Raw genomic sequence first — 18,496 nt, forward strand, 5'->3', positions numbered from 1 at the left:
GCACACAGACACATGCATCTTTTGCTGAGATTGTTTTGAGACCAACTTGTACTCTCAAGTAAACAAATTGATAGCATACATTTAAAAGGCAATTCAAGTATGATTTCTGAAAACTGGTACAGTAACAGTAGACAAAGAGGAAAAAAATTTTAAAAGATATTCACATTGTTTTTATTGTTATAACATGTATATAACATAAAATTTACCATTTTACTGGAATAGACATTTCTCCAAAGAGGATATACAAATGGCCAGTGAGGGCATGAGAAGATGCTTAACATCACTAAATCATTAGACAGATGCAAACCAAAACTACAATGAGATACCATTTCACACACACTAGGATGGCTACTATCAAAAAATAAAACAGAAAATAACAAGTGTAGGCCAGGAAAGAAACTGGAACCCTTGAGCACTGCTGGTAGGAATGTAAAATGGTTCAACTACTGTGGAAAATGGTATGGAGGTCCCACACAAAACTAAAAATAGAAGGACCATACAATCAAGCAATTCTGCTTCTGGGTACATACCCCCAAAGAAATGAAAGCCGGGACCGATGTTTATACACTCAAGCTCATCGCAACTTTATTTACTAGAGCCAAAATGTGGAAGCAACCCAGGTGCCCACTGATGGATGGGTAGATAAATAAAATATGGCACATACATACAAGAATTATACAGCCTTAAAAAGGAAAGAAATTCTAATGCATGCTACGATATGAATAAACCTAGGACATTATGCTAAGTGAAATTACCCAGGTGTGGTGTGGTAGTCCCAGCTACTCAGGAGGCTGAGGTGGGAGGATCATTTGAGCCTGGGAGTTCAAGACTGCACTGAGCTATGATCATGCACTACACTCTAACCTAGATGACAGAGTGGACCTTGTCTCTTCAAAAGACACAATCGGGAACTTGAGATAGGGGTGGCTATGAGGCGGTGTAGGTGGGAGAGCCCCTGCCCACCAGGGTTTCAGGGAAGGGTGCTCTGAGGAGGCGACAGACACTTGAGCCGAGACCTAAGGTGGAGGTGAACAAGCCATAGAAGGAGCTGCAGAAAGGGCCTTCCAGCCAGAGGGCATCGTGCATGCAGAGGCCTAGCTTTATGAAGAGCTTGGTGTGTGCACGTTGCAGAAAGGCCCCAGGCGCTAAGCCAGAGTGCGATGAGCAAGGAGCAGGTGGTAGAGGCAGGCACGGCGGTGGGGGGTGGAGGGCTTCTGGCCAGTTATGGAAAGCCACAGGAAGATGAGAAGCAGGATAACAATCTGAATGACATATTTCAAAGACTACTCAGGCTGCAGCTGCGGGGTGGAGAATGGATTGTGAGTCTCTTTCTCCTTTCTTTCCTTTGGGAACATCACAGGAAGGGCAGCAAAATGCTCACCCTCACCTTTCCCTTACTCTGTGGGACTCTGGACTCTCAGGATAGAGAGAAACTTCTATTTTCTGTCTTGTTTAGGCCACTGTTAGGTTGAACCTCTTTTATCCTTTGACGGAATTAGCAACACCTGATGCTAGTTAATAAGCTCTCATGTTTAGCTGCTCATAAAATCTCAAACTCTGGGAAGCACTAATCCGTGCCCTCCTTGGCATTTGGCATATTCTACTCCTCCTATTTTGTGTGCATCCTTGGCACCGAACACCCACCCGATATCCAGGAGGTGTTCCATAAACACTGAAGAGGCGGAGGAGGATGCGGCACCCCGAGGTGTCTTGTTTTCAGACCTTGTTAGTCATCAGGCCTCAGGGAAAATCTGCAATGTGGATTTCATCAGGCAAAATGGCTCACACCTTGCAGAGTGGCACTCAGCCCAGGAATGTGAGCGGGTAGAGGAGATTTCAGCCAGACCCTGACTCTTGTTACCTTACGTGGGGATATGAAGCCTTGAACGCACTGACTCACCCAGCTTCTGGGAGGTCATGATTTTTATCAGCTTGCAGCAGCAAGAGTGAGAAGAGAGCGTCCAGGAGGAAAGGTATGCCTGACATTCAGGGTGGTTCCCTGTGACAGCCTCTCCCAGAAGCCCTTGTTTTTCCTGTGTCGCATTTATCTTATGTATGACCAATTAACGTGTCTATTCAATATATCTTCCCTTATTAGACCATCAGCTCCACCCAAACCAGGAACCAACTCTGCCCTTTTCACCCTGGTACCTGGCACAGAGAAGGTATTCAGTAAAATACCAGTTGAGAAATAAATGAATGGATCAATCTTTTCATGAAGAGGAAAGAGATAAATAGAATTGGTTAAGCTTTACACAGGAAAACCCCTTTGCGAGTTTTACTTTGTTTTGTTTTGAGGCGGGGTCTCGCTCTGTGGCCAAGGCTGGAGCGCAGTGGCGCGATCTCGGCTCACTGGAAGCTCTGCCTCCCAGGTTCAAGCGACTCTCCTGTCTCAGCCTCTGAGTAGCGGGGATTGCAGGCACACATCTTTGATGGATACTCAGAGCTACTCAGAGGCACGCCGACACGACCGGCTAATTTTTGTATTTTTAGTAGAGACAGGGTTTCTCCATGTTGGCCAGTCTGGTCTCGAACTCCTGACCGCAAGTGATCTGCCCCCCTCCCCCCAGCCTTCCAAAGTGCTGGGATTACAGGCGTGAGCCACCACGCCCAGCCCCCTTTGCAAGTGTTAAAGGAAATTATTTGTATTTGTAGATAAGATTATTCCCTTTGTGGGTAAGCCCTGGCGGGAACCTCCGTCCTAAATCATCTTCCTTAGCGGGATTCTCACCCTGCCAGGTGAGCTCTCTCTGTTGTTACCAGGAGCTCCACGAAATGCAAATAAGTTTCAATATTCACTTAAGAAAATAAAAATGAGCAGTAAGCCAGCTGAGAGCAAAAGGAACGGGACAGTCAAAGGCTGTGCCTAAAGTCAGAAGTGGCTTTGAAATTCTCCCATTGTAGGGCTTCAGGCACCTAGCGCTGGAGGCCAGGCGTGGATGAGGCAAGGCCCGGGGCGCGACTGGAGGGGCTCGCCCGGCGGGGCGCTGGAGCGTGGGAAGGGCGCCCTCTACCGGGGGTGAGGAAGATGAGTCCGCACGCGCGATGCGTTGGTCCTGCAGCCTGTTCGAACCTCGCACGTGGACATCCACTTCTTCCAGGGGGAACATAGTGGGGTGGGGATAGAAAAAACAAACTCCCGCCAAGGAGGTGCTTTGCACGAGCATTTTCCAACCCCCTCCCTTCAGCCCCGAACCTCCCCCTGGCACAAGGGAAAGGACTGTTTAATTGCAGACGCTATCAGGAAACCAGGTGCGTCCCCACTCCCCAACCCTAAAATCCAAAGAAAGAGGAAATTGTTTGAGATGATCTGAACAAAGGTCAGGTCCTAAACAGATCCACGTGACCTTCTTTTGACCATGTCACCTTCCTCGTCTTGGGTTCTGGAGCACAAGCGCCGGATCAGCTGAATGCGGCCTGAGCATCTGGAAGTGGTCCTGAAGGGTACCTCGCGGTGCAGCCCCCGGAACAACCCAGGACACCCTGGACAGCCAGGCCGAGAGCAGGGACCCACCCGCGCCTCCTCGCAGCTGCTCGAGGGTAGGGAGGGGCGCACAGACCCCACTGCGGGCTGTAGATAAGCGGGTGTCTGTTACCCGCCCTGCGCAAGTCCCCGGCTCTGATTGCTGGTCCACAAAACCTGGAGGCTGAATTAGACGGTCGGGTGGTCCCCAGCTTTGGATTCTGTGGCCCTATTTTAGACCCAGACTTGTCCGCGGAGGGTAGTGAAGAGCCGCAGACGGTTTGGAACATGGACCAGAAAACAATGGGTGGGGACCGTCTAATCGGCTGTCTTCCCCAGAAGGGCGGAAACAGCTTTCCAAGCACTCGCGTTTCTTTATTGAATCTTGAGTGACACCTAGTGGCCCATCCGCCTCACCGTCACGGCGACGCTGGTTTCACTGGGCTTTTCAGAAGGCGTGCTTGCCTGCCCTTGGTTCTCTGCTAGAAGGCTTTGGAGCCCTGGGTGCTGATGACGTTTCCTGTGACCTCCCGGAAGCACTTGCTGTCCCCTGTCAACATCCCTGTACCTGAGATGCATGCAGCTCTAATGCAAATGCGCTTCTCATCTGGAGAGCTTGCTCGAGCGCATCCTGAGCTCTCAGGCAGCAAATAGAGTCGGGCAATGTTCCAGGAGCTGGGCACACCAAGATGACCAAAGCTTGGTTTCTGACCTCCAGAATCTCAGCTCAGTCCAGCTGGGGGGAATGAACCAGTAAAACGGTGTGTATTGGATGCTATGGGGTACAGGGGTGGACGTAGCTCTGCCTAGAGGCCTCAAGAAAGACAGTCACCCTTGAGCTGAGTTTTGAAGATGAGGCAGACTTCTAAAATGACCCCTGAAGATTCTCAGCCCCACCGTCCTCACAATGTACACACACCTTTGCCCAGTTATTTTATCAAACAACTTAGGTAATTCCGTGAAGAGAATTTGCAGATGTAAGTAAAGTTCCCAAATTAGTTGATCTTAAGATCTGGAGATGATCCTGGGTGGGTCTAATCTAACAAGATGAACCTTTGAAAGGGGCTGCATTGTCCTGGCAGAAGAGATTTGACAAGTGACAGGAACTCATCGTGGGCAAGATTTTCTTTGCTGGCTTTAGAGATGAAAGGGGCCATGTGACAAGGAATGCAGGCCAACTCCAGGAGCTGAGAACGACCCCCGGCGGACAGCCAGCAGAGAAACCAGACTTCAGTCCTAGCACTGTAAGAGCACTGAACTCTGCCAACAAGCAGGGAGTTTGGAAGTGATCCCTGAGCCGAATGAGACCCAGTCCCATCTGACACCTTGATTTTATCTCTGTAGGACCCTGAATAGAGGACCCAGTCACGTTGCAGTCAGGCTTTAGCCCTCCAGAACTATGAGCTGATAAGTGGGTGTTTTAAGCCGCTATATTTGTTTTTTGTTATGAAGTCATAGGAAACTGATACAGATGGTCATTTCCACATGACAAAGAGGAGAACCACATGACAAAGGCTCAGAGGCATAGAGAAGCAGAGAACTATGTCATACATAGAACTAAAGACATTTGGCATATAACTGGGCCATGGGGAGCAAAGGAGATGGTAAGATATACTCATGAGAACTTGGCTGTGGATCAGAGAGAATGTGCCCTTGGGCTAACTTTGCTTTCTGTGCCTCAGTTTCCCCAAAGTTAAAACGGAATCATAATCATAGTTAAAACATAGAGTTGTTAGGTTAACAGGCCATAGGCATATAGAGAGTTCAACACAGTCTTGGGATAAAATAAGTGTTCCAAAAATGTTAGGTAGTAATAGCTTTAGTAATTAATCATGTAGTTAATGGACTGGAATAAAGAGAGGGCAAGTCCTGTGGTTTTTACAGAGTGGTCTAGGGACCACCTGCACTGGATGATTCCAGTGGTGAGCTGATTAAAAACGCACATGCCTGGACTGTACCTTGGTCTTACAGAATCGGACTCTCTGGGGGTACAGCCTGAGAATCTGCACTTTCCAGAAGCTTCCAAGGTGATCTTTGTGAGAACCACCAAGCAAGAATTAAGAAGACTTGTAGATCCCTGTTGTGTTCCAGGTAGGGGCGGCTGATAAAATCAAGCAAGGCACTGGCAATGAGGACAGGGAGGGGCGAGGCACTCTTTGAGGCAGGTGGAATCTATGGAACTGAGCAACTAATCAGACAGGGGTGGTGGAAAGGAGGGAAGGCAGAGGTTAAGCTGGAATCACTGTGGGGAGGTGAGTTGAGGGAGGATTGACTCAGATTTCGTTATAAGAGTCCAGGCATCTGTGGCCTATCTAAGTGGAACGTCACATAGATGGTTAGAAAGACTAAAATGTAGGAGGTACATTGGGCTAAAAATACAACATTAAATGTCCATGAGTACATGCATGGGATGATGCTGGTAGAATAGGAAGATGGTCAGGAACAGAACTTAAAATGTACCAGTTTAGACCAGGTGTGGTGGCTCACGTCTGTAATCCCAGCAGACAATATTACAGACGTGAGTGAGAAGGGAATGGATCACTTGAGGTCAAGAGTTCGAGATCAGCCTGGCCAACATGGTGAAACCCCACCTCTACTAAAAATACAAAATTTAGCTAGGCATGGTGGTGGACACCTGTAACCCAGCCACTTGGAAGGCTGAGGCAGGAGAATCACTTGAACCCAGGAAGTGGAGGTTGCAGCAAGCCAAGATCGTGGTACCGCACTCCAACCTGAGCAACAGAGTTAGACTCCCCTTCAAAAAAAAAAGTATGAATTTTGGGGGTGAAGGGACCTAAGAGACTGAGAAAGAGCCATCAGAATGGTTGACTGGGTGCTGGGTGGACGAGGTCCAAGGGGGTGGCCATTAGCCAGGCTTGGAGCAGTTCAGATGTAAAATGTCTGCATGCATGCCTGACACCTCATCACCAGCAGATCAATGGCAGGCTCAGCGGGGCTCCTTTCAGTGGGGTGAGGAAGGAGGGGGCCAGACTACAGCCTGGGAATGCACAGAAGGCAAGGAAGTGGGGATTGTTCTTTAGCAATGTGGCTGTGAAAAAAGGAAAAAAAACATAGGACAGGAATTAGAGATTCACACAGCCCTTCACCTCCCATTCCATTGGTGTAAACCTAGACACGTGACTGACAAACATGGTGGAACCGGGGCAGGCACGTGGTGCCTACTGAACCCACATTGTGGAGGAACTACGGGAGTATGAAGGGAGGGTGAGGTTCTTAGAGAAGGAAGGGGAGCCTAGGTGCCGAAGACCAGAGGTGCACAGATGCTTACAAGTGTGGGACTGGGCCACGAGGCCAGGGAGAAGCTGGGATGGGGATGGGGTTTCTCTGTAAAGATGGAGGCATGGGGAGGATGGCAGTCAACAGGCCAAAGGATCACTGAGCTGTATTGAGGGCCCGCCTGGGGTTAGGGAATAAGAATCCTGTGTGGCACTTTGGGAGGCCGAGGCGGATGGATCATGAGGTCAAGAGATCGAGACCATCCTGGTCAACATGGTGAAACCCTGTCTCTACTAAAAATACAAAAAATTAGCTGGGCATGGTGGCACGTGCCTGTAATCCCAGCTACTCAGGAGGCTGAGGCAGGAGAATTGCCTGAACCCAGGAGGCGGAGGTTGCGGTGAGCCGAGATCACGCCATTGCACTCCAGCCCGGGTAACAAGAGCGAAACTCCGTCTCAAAAAAAAAAAAAAAAAAGAATCCTGTGTGGAGAAATGGTGCAACTTTGGGGAAATTTCCTCAATTCTTCTTTGCCTCAGTTAGCTCATCTGTACTGTCTTAGTTCATTTTCTGTTGCTTATAACAGAAATACCTGAAACTGGGTGATTTATAAATAGAATGAATTTATTCTATCAGTTATGAAGGCTGAGAAGTCCAAGGTCGAGGGGCCACATTTGCTGAGGGTGTCCTTGCTGCTGGGAACTCTCTGCAGAGTCCTAAGATGGGGCACGCAGCACATGGCCGGGGGCTGAGCTTGCTAGCTCAGGTGCCTCTTCCTCTTCTTATAAAGCCAGCCGTCCCACTCCCAGGATAACCCATTAATCCATTAACCCATGAATGAATTAATCCATTCATGAGGCCCAAGCCCTCGTGATCCAATCACCTCAAGGCTCCACCTCTCCATACTGCCATGCTGGGGATTCAGTTTCAGCATAAGCTTGGAGGACACAAACATTCAAATCATAGTATGTACCATGGAAATAATAGTAATCTTCCCTAAGAACGCCGTATGGAGGATTCCCTAAGATGACGTCCCAGTGACCAGCACATAGCAGCATTAACCAATGACAGCTACCAAGAGGATTATGGCTATTATTTTATAAGTCAGATAATGACATGTCTCTGTTCAGAACCCCCTGGTTGCCTTCCATCTCACCCAGAGTGGAAGCCAAAGTCGTTAACTGTGACCATGAGGTCATGTATAATCTGGCCTGATCCTTACCTCTCCCTCGGTTCCCTCTGTTCCAGCCATCCTGGCCTCAATGCTATTCACCAAACACATTCCTCTACCGGCGACACTCTTATACTAGTTGGCCTTGTGGCTCATTCCCCTCCCTTCCTTCAGGACTTTACTCAATGTCACCTCCTCAGTGAGACCTTCATTGATTTCCCCAGTTTCAATTTGAACCACCCTTGCCCCTCCTGCAGGGTTCTTGCCCCTTCCCTGCTTCCTTACACTTTCTTGCACTCCTGGCACTGTGGCCATGCTCAGGGTTTTATTTGTCTGCTTGTCTATTGCCTGCCTTGCCTAATTAGAATGATTTTCTTTTGCTTACTGAAGTATCCCTGAAGCCTACAAAAGTGCAAATAGTTGGCACTCAGCAAATCTCAATCATGCACTAAGGTCTTGGCTTAAATGTCCCCTCTTTCAGAGAGCCCCACCTGCCATTCTAAAGTAGCCCCCCAGTCACCCCCTATCCCCCGACTGCTCTGATTTTCTTCATGGAAATTAACCACACCTGGCATTACATATTTGTCTGTTCACTCATTGCTTGTCTCCCCAGCTAGATGCAGCAAGGTCTTAGTTGAATTGACTGGTTCACCCCAAGTGCCTATAACACCTGCTACAAAGCAGGCACATGAAGCATATTTGCTGAATGATGGGCAGTATCACTATTATTTACTGTTGTTATTAATTGTGGTATTGGAAAGCAGAAGATTAGGGTAGTTGTTCCCCGAGAATGGAGTAGGCCAGGGGAGGACTATCCTAAATGGATTTCCCAGTGGAAGCTACAAGAGGGAACAAGAATACCTACTGGCTACTCCCAGGCAATCCCCTCCTAGGCACCAAAAGCACAGGCTACACCACAGGCAACAACCAGGGTGTTTCTAGCTCTATAAATATTCACAAGGTGAATACACAGAAACTTCCTGGAACTTTTTAAGGAGCATCATTCACATCAATAACTGGTCAATTTGTTCTAAGAGATACACAGCAGCACTCCATTTTTAAATTGCAATTCAGTAGCTAAGGCAAGCTATGGGATCATGTGCTTAAGAGAGGAGAAAGAGGAAGCAGAGCACAGACACCAGAATCACACTGCCTGGTTCAAATCCTGGCTTTGCCACCTACTTGAATAATGTCTCTGTGCCTCTATTTCCTCATCTGTAAAAGAAGGATGGAAATACCTACCACATAAAGTTGTTATAAGGACACACACACACACACACACACACACACACAACAGTGCCTAGCATGTCTCAAGGACTGTGAATGCTCTGGAATTTTTACCCTACTTGCAAGCTCTCAAGTTAGCCTGACATCTTTCATAGAAGCTGGTAGATGACACACGACCCCTGGTCAGAAGCAAAGGACTTTATTACTCACAGCAACAGCTGTAGCAGTAGCATCAGTATTTGTGCCAGCTCCCTGAGCTCAGCTGCCATGGAGTGACACAAAGACATCACCGGCAAATACAGTGGGCTGCTTTACAGGAGGAGAACCCTGAGCTTAGGGAACCCAAATCTTTTATAATGGGCAGTAAGCATGCCTGTTCTTTGTTCCAGGAGAAGATACTATCTCTGTCTTCCAAGGCTGTTTGCTAAAAAGTATCTTTGAAAAGATAACCTACAACAAAAAGTCAGTGTTCCTGCTCAGGAGATGTGCGGAAATATGAGAGAACCATGGAGAATTGCCTGTCAAGAGCATGTGGTAAGAACTGTTATTATTCCTATGGAAAAATGAACTCATACTACATAACTTTCTTCTGGTGACTTTAAAATTGATAGAAATTAGAGCAAATCAGGACATGGACTAAGGTTACAAAGACTAATGGCAAGTCAAGGAATTTGAGTTAACATTAGGTGACTAGACTCTCAAATGTGTTTCACAAGTGGGTTTCCAGAAAAACTGCTGTCAGCAATTGATTATGAGATTGGGCAAATGAGTTTGCAATTTCATGATGAATAATCTGTCACTCCCTATCTTAGAAACTCAGGCACTCCATCTTTTTTGACAGGCAGCATGTATATTCTATTGCCAGGAAGGAAGGCAGTTGTCAAATTCCTAGTTTTTCTTTTTGAAAAATTAACATTTAACTCAAATGTAAGATCTAGAGGAACACATAAGATCTTAATTACAAAGTGCAATCCAAGATTTGCACTAATTAATACGCTGATGAAAAATTCATTGAAATTCAGAGAAGAACCAAGGGGGGAAAATTGGCCAGTGTTAACACTGAATACTATAAAATGTGTAAGTCTATCCAAATAGGCAGCTGCCTTTCTATGATAATTATAATTTCATCATTCATGATTATTTTATTTGTAAGACTTAAGTTGCACATCCAAAACTACCCAGAGAGAATATTTCTTTAAACTTTCTGATTTCTAGCAGTTATACTAGTGTATGAGAGACTTTTAAAGACCAGCTTAGTTACCTGAAATATGGGCAGGGAGTTGTTTGTTTTTGTTTGTTTGTTTGTTTGTTTGAAGTGAGAGAAGCCATGTCCTTGATTCCCGGCTGTGGCATTCACCAACTGTGACCTCCCCCAAGTTGCTTAAGACCTTTGAGCCTGTTCCCCTATCCAAATGGGGACAATGCATGGGGTTGTGGTGAGGAATGGCTATTGTTGTGAATCAATTGCATGCCTTCCTTTTAGTCTTAATCAAACCAGACCTGATACCAGATGGGGATTGAAACATAGTAACTGGTTTGTTATTGGTACAGCTGGGTTGATGAATAAGATAGTAAGGATCCAGCCTGAAAACTGGGCTTCCACCCTCCCCAAGCCCTAGGTCCTGAAACCTGGAAGGATAGAGATTGTATCTGCAGATCCACACCCAGGCAGCCTTAGGGAGGATGCCAGGTGCTCTCGTCCATGGGGAGTAGAACAGCCAGTGTAGTGATAGGGTAAGCAAGGCCTCCTGGGTTTCTGTAACTAGGACTGGAGAGGGGCCTCAGCTTGAGGCAGGCAGCCTGGGTCCCTTTATGAGACCAGAGTTTTGCAAGGTGGAGGAGGAGGGAGAAGGTAGGTGTAAGGTTGTGTTCCCCTGGCCCCACCAGACAATCTAGTCAATCTCATAACTGCTTCCACTCAATGGAGAGCGATCCTGGGGGCAGATGTTCCTTCTGACTCATGAAGTTTCCATTTCCTGAGCAACTGAGAAAAAGCGCCCCTCCCAGGCCTCTCTGAGTCATCCAGCTCTCTATGCGGCCAGCCCCCCACATGGCCAGACCCCTCCACGGCCATCAAAGTCTTTTTCCAGAGTGAAAATTTAATCAGTATCTCAGAGGGTAAAGTCCAGACAGACACAGGAGGCCTTTAGTAGCATGAACCCTGTTTCCTTTCCCACATCACATGCCCTCTGCTACACCATCATGCCACTCCCAGCCCACCACTTGCAGCTCCAAACATGCTGTGCCCTGCGGTGGCCCAGCCCTTCCACCTAAAATGCCCTTGCCTCCTTGCTGACATTCACTCGGGGTGGCTGGCACAATATTAGGGAAATATTAGGGAAAGTTACAAATTAGTCTCAAACCTTTTGGAAGGCCAAAAGGTTTTATTGGGACAAGCAAAAGATGGCCGGTCCATTAAGTTAGAAAAAAAGATAGGGATGATAAGAGGCTTTCCCAGTTAAGTCTGTTTACCCCACACCCCTTTGTCTCTACTCTGTTTATTCATGTAAACTTTGTGCTGGATGGTCCTTTCAGGGGGAGGTCAAAGGGAAATTACCCATTAATAGTGTTTACTCTGGGCCCCAGAACCTAAAGCTTTTATCATTTGTAAAGCCACTCTTTTAACCGTGTTAATTATCCACAAGCATGTTTCTTTAGGACCTCTGTTATAAAATCTTTACTGAATAAATGTGTGGAGGTACCGGAGGTCTTGGTGGATTGGCTGCAGTTCGCCCTCTGAAAGCAGCTGACAATCATCCTTAGCTCACTTGGATCACTGAACCAGGTGTGAAAGTCATTGAGTCAGGGTCTGCAGGACAGACCTCCAGGTGGTAACTGACGTCTTGCCTCCTGTCCATTGGTCCACAGTCCTCATCCTTTACAAGCTACTTTAAACACTGCCTCTGCCTTGAACTGTCTCTGACCCTCACCTCCCAAGGCTGGGTTGCTCCTTATCTCCTGGGGGTCCCACATCTTGGTTTTTTTAAGCATGCACGTAGATGCCAACTGTCTGGATTCCAATCCAGTACCTGTGTGATCTTAGGCAAGTCACATAAGCTCTCTGGGCTCAATTTCCTTACTGGCAAAATAGGGATGGTAATTGTACCTTATGGTGGCTATAAAAATTATACAAAAATACAAAAAACACTTACAAATAGTATCTGACCCATACTAAGCACTTTATAAGTGTTGGCTGTTATAATCATGATTACTATTATTTACCAACTTTGTCATTTTTCCACATCCTAATACCACTTGGTCTATTTATTATTCATATTTCCTTTAAATCAACTTCATCAGTCTCCTGAGTAGTGTCTGTGAAACTACAGGTTGGAAGGGCTAGTTATGTTTATATAATAGAATTGAAAATAAAATAATGATTGAAATAAAACCTGATCATCTGAACCCCACCCCCACCATTTCTCACCATTATTTCCTCTCCCAGTACACCTAGAAGAACACTGTTTTATGCTGTTATTCAGTCATTCATTCATCTGTCTGCAGAGATTATAAGTTGCCTGAAGGCAGGCACCGAGGCTGGATTCATCTTTGACTCTGCAAACAGTTTACAAGTGCCCTAGACCAAGGGTCCTGAACCCTGGTACCAGTCCGTGGCTTGTTAGGAACTGGTCCACCCAGCAGGTGATGAGTGCAGGTGTGTGAGCATTATGGCCTGAGCTCCATCTCCTATCAGATCAGCAGTGGCATTAGATTCTCATAAAGCTCGAACCCTATTGTGGACTGCAAATGCCAGAAATGTAGGCCATGCACTTCTTATGAGAATCTAATGCCTGATCCTCAAATCATCCCTCCCGACTCCCTCCTGTTTGTGGAAATATTGTCTTCCACAAAACCAGTACCTGGTGCCAAAAAGGTTGGGGACTGCTGCCCTAGACACATCACATACCCTTGATAACTGTTTTTGAAATGGATGAATGAATGTAATTGATTGAAATGCATCAACTGATGTTCAGGAAGCCAGAACATTCTACACGTAGATCAGAAAATAACAAATTAAGAATTGCACAATAAACAAATGGCAAAATAAAATAGCAAATTAAGAACTAACGTGAGCTGCCACCTCCCTCCCTGTACCACTGGGACAATGAGAATGGCCTCCATTCCTAATTTTCTTCTCTTCCTTTTTAACAGACTAACCTCCTGGCTTTTTGACAGCCAGTCAAAGGGGTTGTTAAGAAGAAATGAATCTTGCAGTTATAATGAATCAGAAATTGGGGGAAAACATCAGATTTCAGCAGCAGCAGAAGACTCTCACTGTTTAAAAAGCACTTAGGCTTGGAGAGATTAGAAGCTAATAATTTATATTGAAATCCAGCAAAGCCCTCACAAAGTCCTATTGCTTGTCCCTGCCTTTTGAATGACAAGTAGGAAAATAGAGACTGATTTGAAAACCTAGGGCTATTTAACTAGAGCAGCAATAATTCTTCCATTAGAAACTAAGAAATGAGAAGGTAGGAATGGCCCAGACACCACAACAAAACAGATGTTGCTGGCGGAAGGCCACGCCTTTTTCCAAATGAAACTCACCAGCCCTTCCAGTTTAAGTTAGCTTTCTAACCCTTCTGGACCTCAAATTGGCAAAAATATTTTTCCACACTAGTTAAAATGCCCTCAAGCTACAGTCATTAGATTTGCTGGACAGTGGCATCATTCTGATGTTATCGGCTCTGTCTTCCTGTTTTCATGAATAATGTATAAGAAGCAGCTATTAGAAATGGATTCTTCCGTGGCTGACAATATTGCCACCAGACAAGCCCCTGGATTCTCAGTCATTTCATCTGAGCTCTAACAGATCTCCCTCCTTTCCTCTTACTGCTTTCTGCCTGCCTGTCATGATAGAGACTCTTCCAAAGACGTCTTATCCCTGCTTCTCCCTCAATATTAGGAAACTGAGTGGGGGGCTAGAGGCAAGAGGAGGTGCCCCATTACCTTCCTGCCTTTTAATTGTTGCTCAGTGTCAGAGGAGGACTGCTGGAGCTCCTGATGAAACCAAGTTCATGGTCTTGCCTCCTGGCCCTGCCAGCCTTGCTCTGGAGCCAAATGCCTACCAAAAGATCCTTCTCCTTGTGCACAGGTGAGAGCTGGAGGGAAAGCTGTGCTGAGCCTCCTCTACCTGCTCTTTTTTTTCCTGTATGTTTCTATGTTCCCATCTATCATACCTTTACTAAGAAAACAAAGATCTTTCAGTCCCCTGCCTGCATTCATTCATTCATTTGTTCATTTAACATATTTTTCATTGTCTGTGAGGCTTCCAGTGATAGAGGTATAAAATAACCAAGGATTATTGGGATAAATATAAAATGTTTTACAAAGAAGAGCAGCAATTTTGAGAGTGTCTAATAGAGGGAAGTAGCTGAGTTAGGGAAGTCAGTACGGCGAGATAAAGATTGAGCTAAAGAGCTGAAAGACAAGGAACTGAAATCAGTGAATGGGATCCAGGCAGCAGGAACAGCATGTGCGAAGTCTCTGCAGCAGGAGTGGGTGTGGCCTGTGTTGGAGAAACTGGAAGAAGACCTGAGGCCAGAGCACAGTTTGCTAACAGAATTCAGGGCTTCTTCGACCCCTTTGACACTTGCCCACTTTTTTTTTCCTGTCACTGCCCTCTCCCATGGAGTCAAGAGCTATTGTCTTGGCTCTCCAGCTCCTGATGGGTCCTACCCTCCCAGGCTCCTCTACTTTTGCATTTTAACTATGGTTGCTAATGATATAAACAGGAGATGGGGAAATACTGGTTAGAAGAGGGCAGTTCCCTGGCAAAGGTCCTGCCTTCAAACCTGAAGACTCCCGGCCCTAAATGGGAAAGGCATTTCTGTTTTCATGTCCAAAAAGTTGCCTTTTGACCTGCCAGGTCCACCTATCCTATACCCATATAAACCCTGAACCCCAGGCTCCAGAAGCAGATGAGCAGAGGAGAGAATGAGGAGATGAAGGGACAAACAGACAAACAGCAGAACAGCGAGGCAGAGAGAGAAGAGAAGGAGCATCTGAACGCCAAGAGGAGTCCATCTGGGGGTGGTCAGAGAGGAATTTGGCCACTGGCCAAAACTCCAGGGGAAGACTATCTTCCCACTCCATCCCTCTTCCAGCTCCCCATCCATCCCACTGAGAGCCACCTCCACTACTCAATCAAACCCCGAATTCAGCCTTCAAATCTGTGTATAACTTGATTCTTCCAGGATGCTGGGCAAGAGGTCTGGATGGATACAGAAAGCTGTCACACTGGCCTGCTGCCCTTGGGAAAAGGCAGAGGGGTCCATTGAGCTGGTAAACATGTAAGCCGTTTGTGGATGGCAAGGCTGAAAGAACACACTGTGACATGCACCTACTTGGGCTTTGGGAGTCGCAGATGCCCACCAGTGCCTAGATGCTGTGGAACCCAAAAGCACTCGCCCTGGCTCCTGCACCTGCCCATCTGTGTGCTACCCCTCCTGTCAGAGGTTTGAGCAGAAGCAGCAACCAAACAGACGAGCCACACCTCTGTCACACGTCTGGGAACTCTCTAGTTTCACTAACTTAGAACTTTTCTTTCTTTTTTTTTTTTTTTGAGACAGAGTTTTGCTCTTGTTACCCAGGCTGGAGTGCAATGGCGCAATCTCAGCTCACCGCAACCTCCGCCTCCTGGGTTCAGGCAATTCTCCTGCCTCAGCCTCCTGAGTAGCTGGGATTACAGGCACGCGCCACCATGCCCAGCTAATTTTTTGTATTTTTAGTAGAGACAGGGTTTCACCATGTTGACCAGGATGGTCTCGATCTCTTGACCTCGTGATCCACCCGCCTCAGCCTCCCAAAGTGCTGGGATTACAGGCATGAGCCACCACGCCTGGCCTAGAACTTTTCTCCGTCTCTATGCCCTGGTGTCAAACACAGTGCCTGCCATGTAGAAAAGCACAATGCATGCAGTGAGCCTCTGTTGTTCTGGGTCCCAACTGAGAACTTGAAAACATCCCCATCACTCAATATGAGAATGGTTAAATGAACAGTGGTATACACAGTAAAGGTGATACTTCTTCAGACTAATGATCTTGGAAATGTCTCTCGATGGAACATTAATTTTCAAGACGGAATACAAAATTCATCATAAAGCACAATCTAAACTATATTTGGAAAAATGCATAGGCAAAGAAAAAGACTGGAAGAAAATTCAGCAAAATATTAACAGGCTATCTGTTGGTGGCACTATTGCTGGTTTTTATCTCCTTTTTATACTACTCCATTTCTCCCCAAATGTGCTAACTAACTTAATAAATAATTTAAGTGAATTCATTTAATTGAACTAAAATTGAAGCACTTATTAAACGCGAGGCATCACTAGCAGTTCAATGATGGGCAGAATATAAACATGGTCTCTGTCCTGAAAAATTGTTTTTAAATTTTTTTTTTTTAATGTTACTTTAAAAAGCAAGAAAGGCCAAATATGATGGCTCATGCCTATAATCCCAGCACTTTGGGAAGCCAAGGCAGGAGGATCGCTTGAGTTCAGAATTTGAGACCAGCCTAGGCAATATAATGAGACCCCATCTCTAAAAAAAATTGAAATCTTGGCTGGTCATGATGGTGCACACCTGTAATTTCACCTCCTGGGGCCTGAGGAAGAAGGCTCACTTGAGCCCAGGAGGTCAAGGCTGTAGTGAGTCATGATCATGCCACTGCACTCTAGTTGGAGTGACAGAGCAAGACCCTGTCTCAAAAAAAAAAAAAAATTCATCATCACTCCTAGAAAACAGATGCTCTCCAGGGTAAGCGTCATCCAGCAGCATCTTGAAGTCACCCACCAGGGGCGCCAAGGACGGAACCTTGGTGAATGTCCATTTGTCATTTCTTCCCAAAGCAAGATGCTTAGAACAAGGACTCTTTCCTGGCAGTGACATAAAACTCCCCTCTCTATCCCCCTAGAGTGGAAAGTCCTTTATACAGCTCACTTTTTAAAATTCAGTCCCCACCTCCGTGCATGCTCACAATCACTTCATTTCCAGCCCTCCTGAGGGTACATTTCCAAGGATTCTCTCCTGGGAATCAGCCCGAAAAGATTCTAGCCGGAAATGCCACGTCCCCAGGCATCTGAAGCTTGGCTCCACTACTTGCTGGTCCCTAAACGTACCCAAAGCAGGAGTTTGTGATTAAACCACAGACAAAACATCAGCCTGAGCAAGCAAGGAAACAGCAGGAGCCCAAGGACTCCTGTGAGCTAAGAGTCTGATTGTTTTCATGCAAATTGTTTTTAGTAGTAGGGAGATAACAGGCAAATGAAATATGGGAGATAGGCGGAGATTTTTCTAAAACAATGTTGGGGGCGGGGGAGTTCTTTCATAAAATCCCAGGGCGTCTTTAACAGTTAAGCTCTAAAGTTCCCATATTTCTTATCAAGTGGAATAGAATTTGTCTCTCTCATAGCTCCTGCTCCTCCTCTCCCAGCCCAGCACAATCCATGTCACTTTCCGCTTCTCTTACGATCCATCTTAGCCTTGACTGAAGAGTCTGTTTCAGAATGGCAGAGCTGTCCAATGATGAAAAGCATATTATCAGAGGATGATTTTAAATGGCAGACAAAATGAGCAATATTTATTCTACTAGTTGTCTATTTATTTTAATGCACTTAGAGAAAACTCTTGTCTAGCACATGAAACCTATGATTTTATTATAGGCTATGTCAGCCTAAGTTTTTAAAAGGGAATTAATATAGAACCGATGAAGAGAAAAGCATTCAGTAAATTGTTATACCCAGGTGAGTTAGACGGAAAGCGCCACGCTCTGAGTTTCAAATTATGAGTCCTTTATTTCTACCCAGCAACCGAGAGACGGCTAATGCTCAAAAATCTCTCGGCTCTGAAGAAGTGGCTTGATTATCTTTTATACCTTGATTTAGGTAGGGGAGGGGGAGCCTAGCTGGAGCAGAGTTTACAGAAGCAGAACAAGCAAGTTAGATAAGGAGGCTGCTAACTAGGAGGCAGGAGGTTCTCATGTTTGTTGATTTTCAAGGAGGGTATACACAAGTGGTTCCCATGATTGCCGGTTACTAAGCGGGGTATTCGGTACTTGTCATACAGTCAATCAAGGTGGGTATTCACAATGGCAAGTGGGCTTGCCAAGCAGGCTATGGTTACAAAAGTTGTATGTTTCTATAGTTCTAAGTACAGCTTGCTACTGGATCCAGCACAGTAGCAAGATTCAGGTATGCACTTAAGGGAGGAGTGGCAGGCGGGGTGAGGCAGAGGTCAAGATGGAGTCTATCTGGTTCTCAGCAATATGGAGTCTGCCTGACTAACACAGGGTAGGTTAGCACAAAATCATGATATGCATGGTAGGCAAACGTGGGAAGAAACTGTGATGTGGGGCCTACGTGCATGATATTTAGAAAATACGAGTAGAAATTCTGCAAC

General features: G+C 46.1%; 1 long non-coding RNA gene across 1 annotated transcript in view; it reads left to right on the top strand.

Annotated features, from left to right (window-relative positions):
- The first annotated feature begins 3,386 nt into the window (after positions 1–3,386).
- The window catches only part of LOC118144305 (uncharacterized), a 33,479-nt gene continuing 18,369 nt past the window's right edge, over positions 3,387–18,496 (top strand). The window contains exons 1-2 of the long non-coding RNA XR_004728969.3: positions 3,387–5,554; positions 9,488–9,632. This is a non-coding gene — a long non-coding RNA (uncharacterized LOC118144305). The remainder of the gene's footprint in view (positions 5,555–9,487; positions 9,633–18,496) is intronic.

This window comes from Callithrix jacchus, chromosome 9, assembly GCF_049354715.1.
Source record: "Callithrix jacchus isolate 240 chromosome 9, calJac240_pri, whole genome shotgun sequence".
Taxonomy (NCBI): domain Eukaryota; kingdom Metazoa; phylum Chordata; class Mammalia; order Primates; family Cebidae; genus Callithrix; species Callithrix jacchus.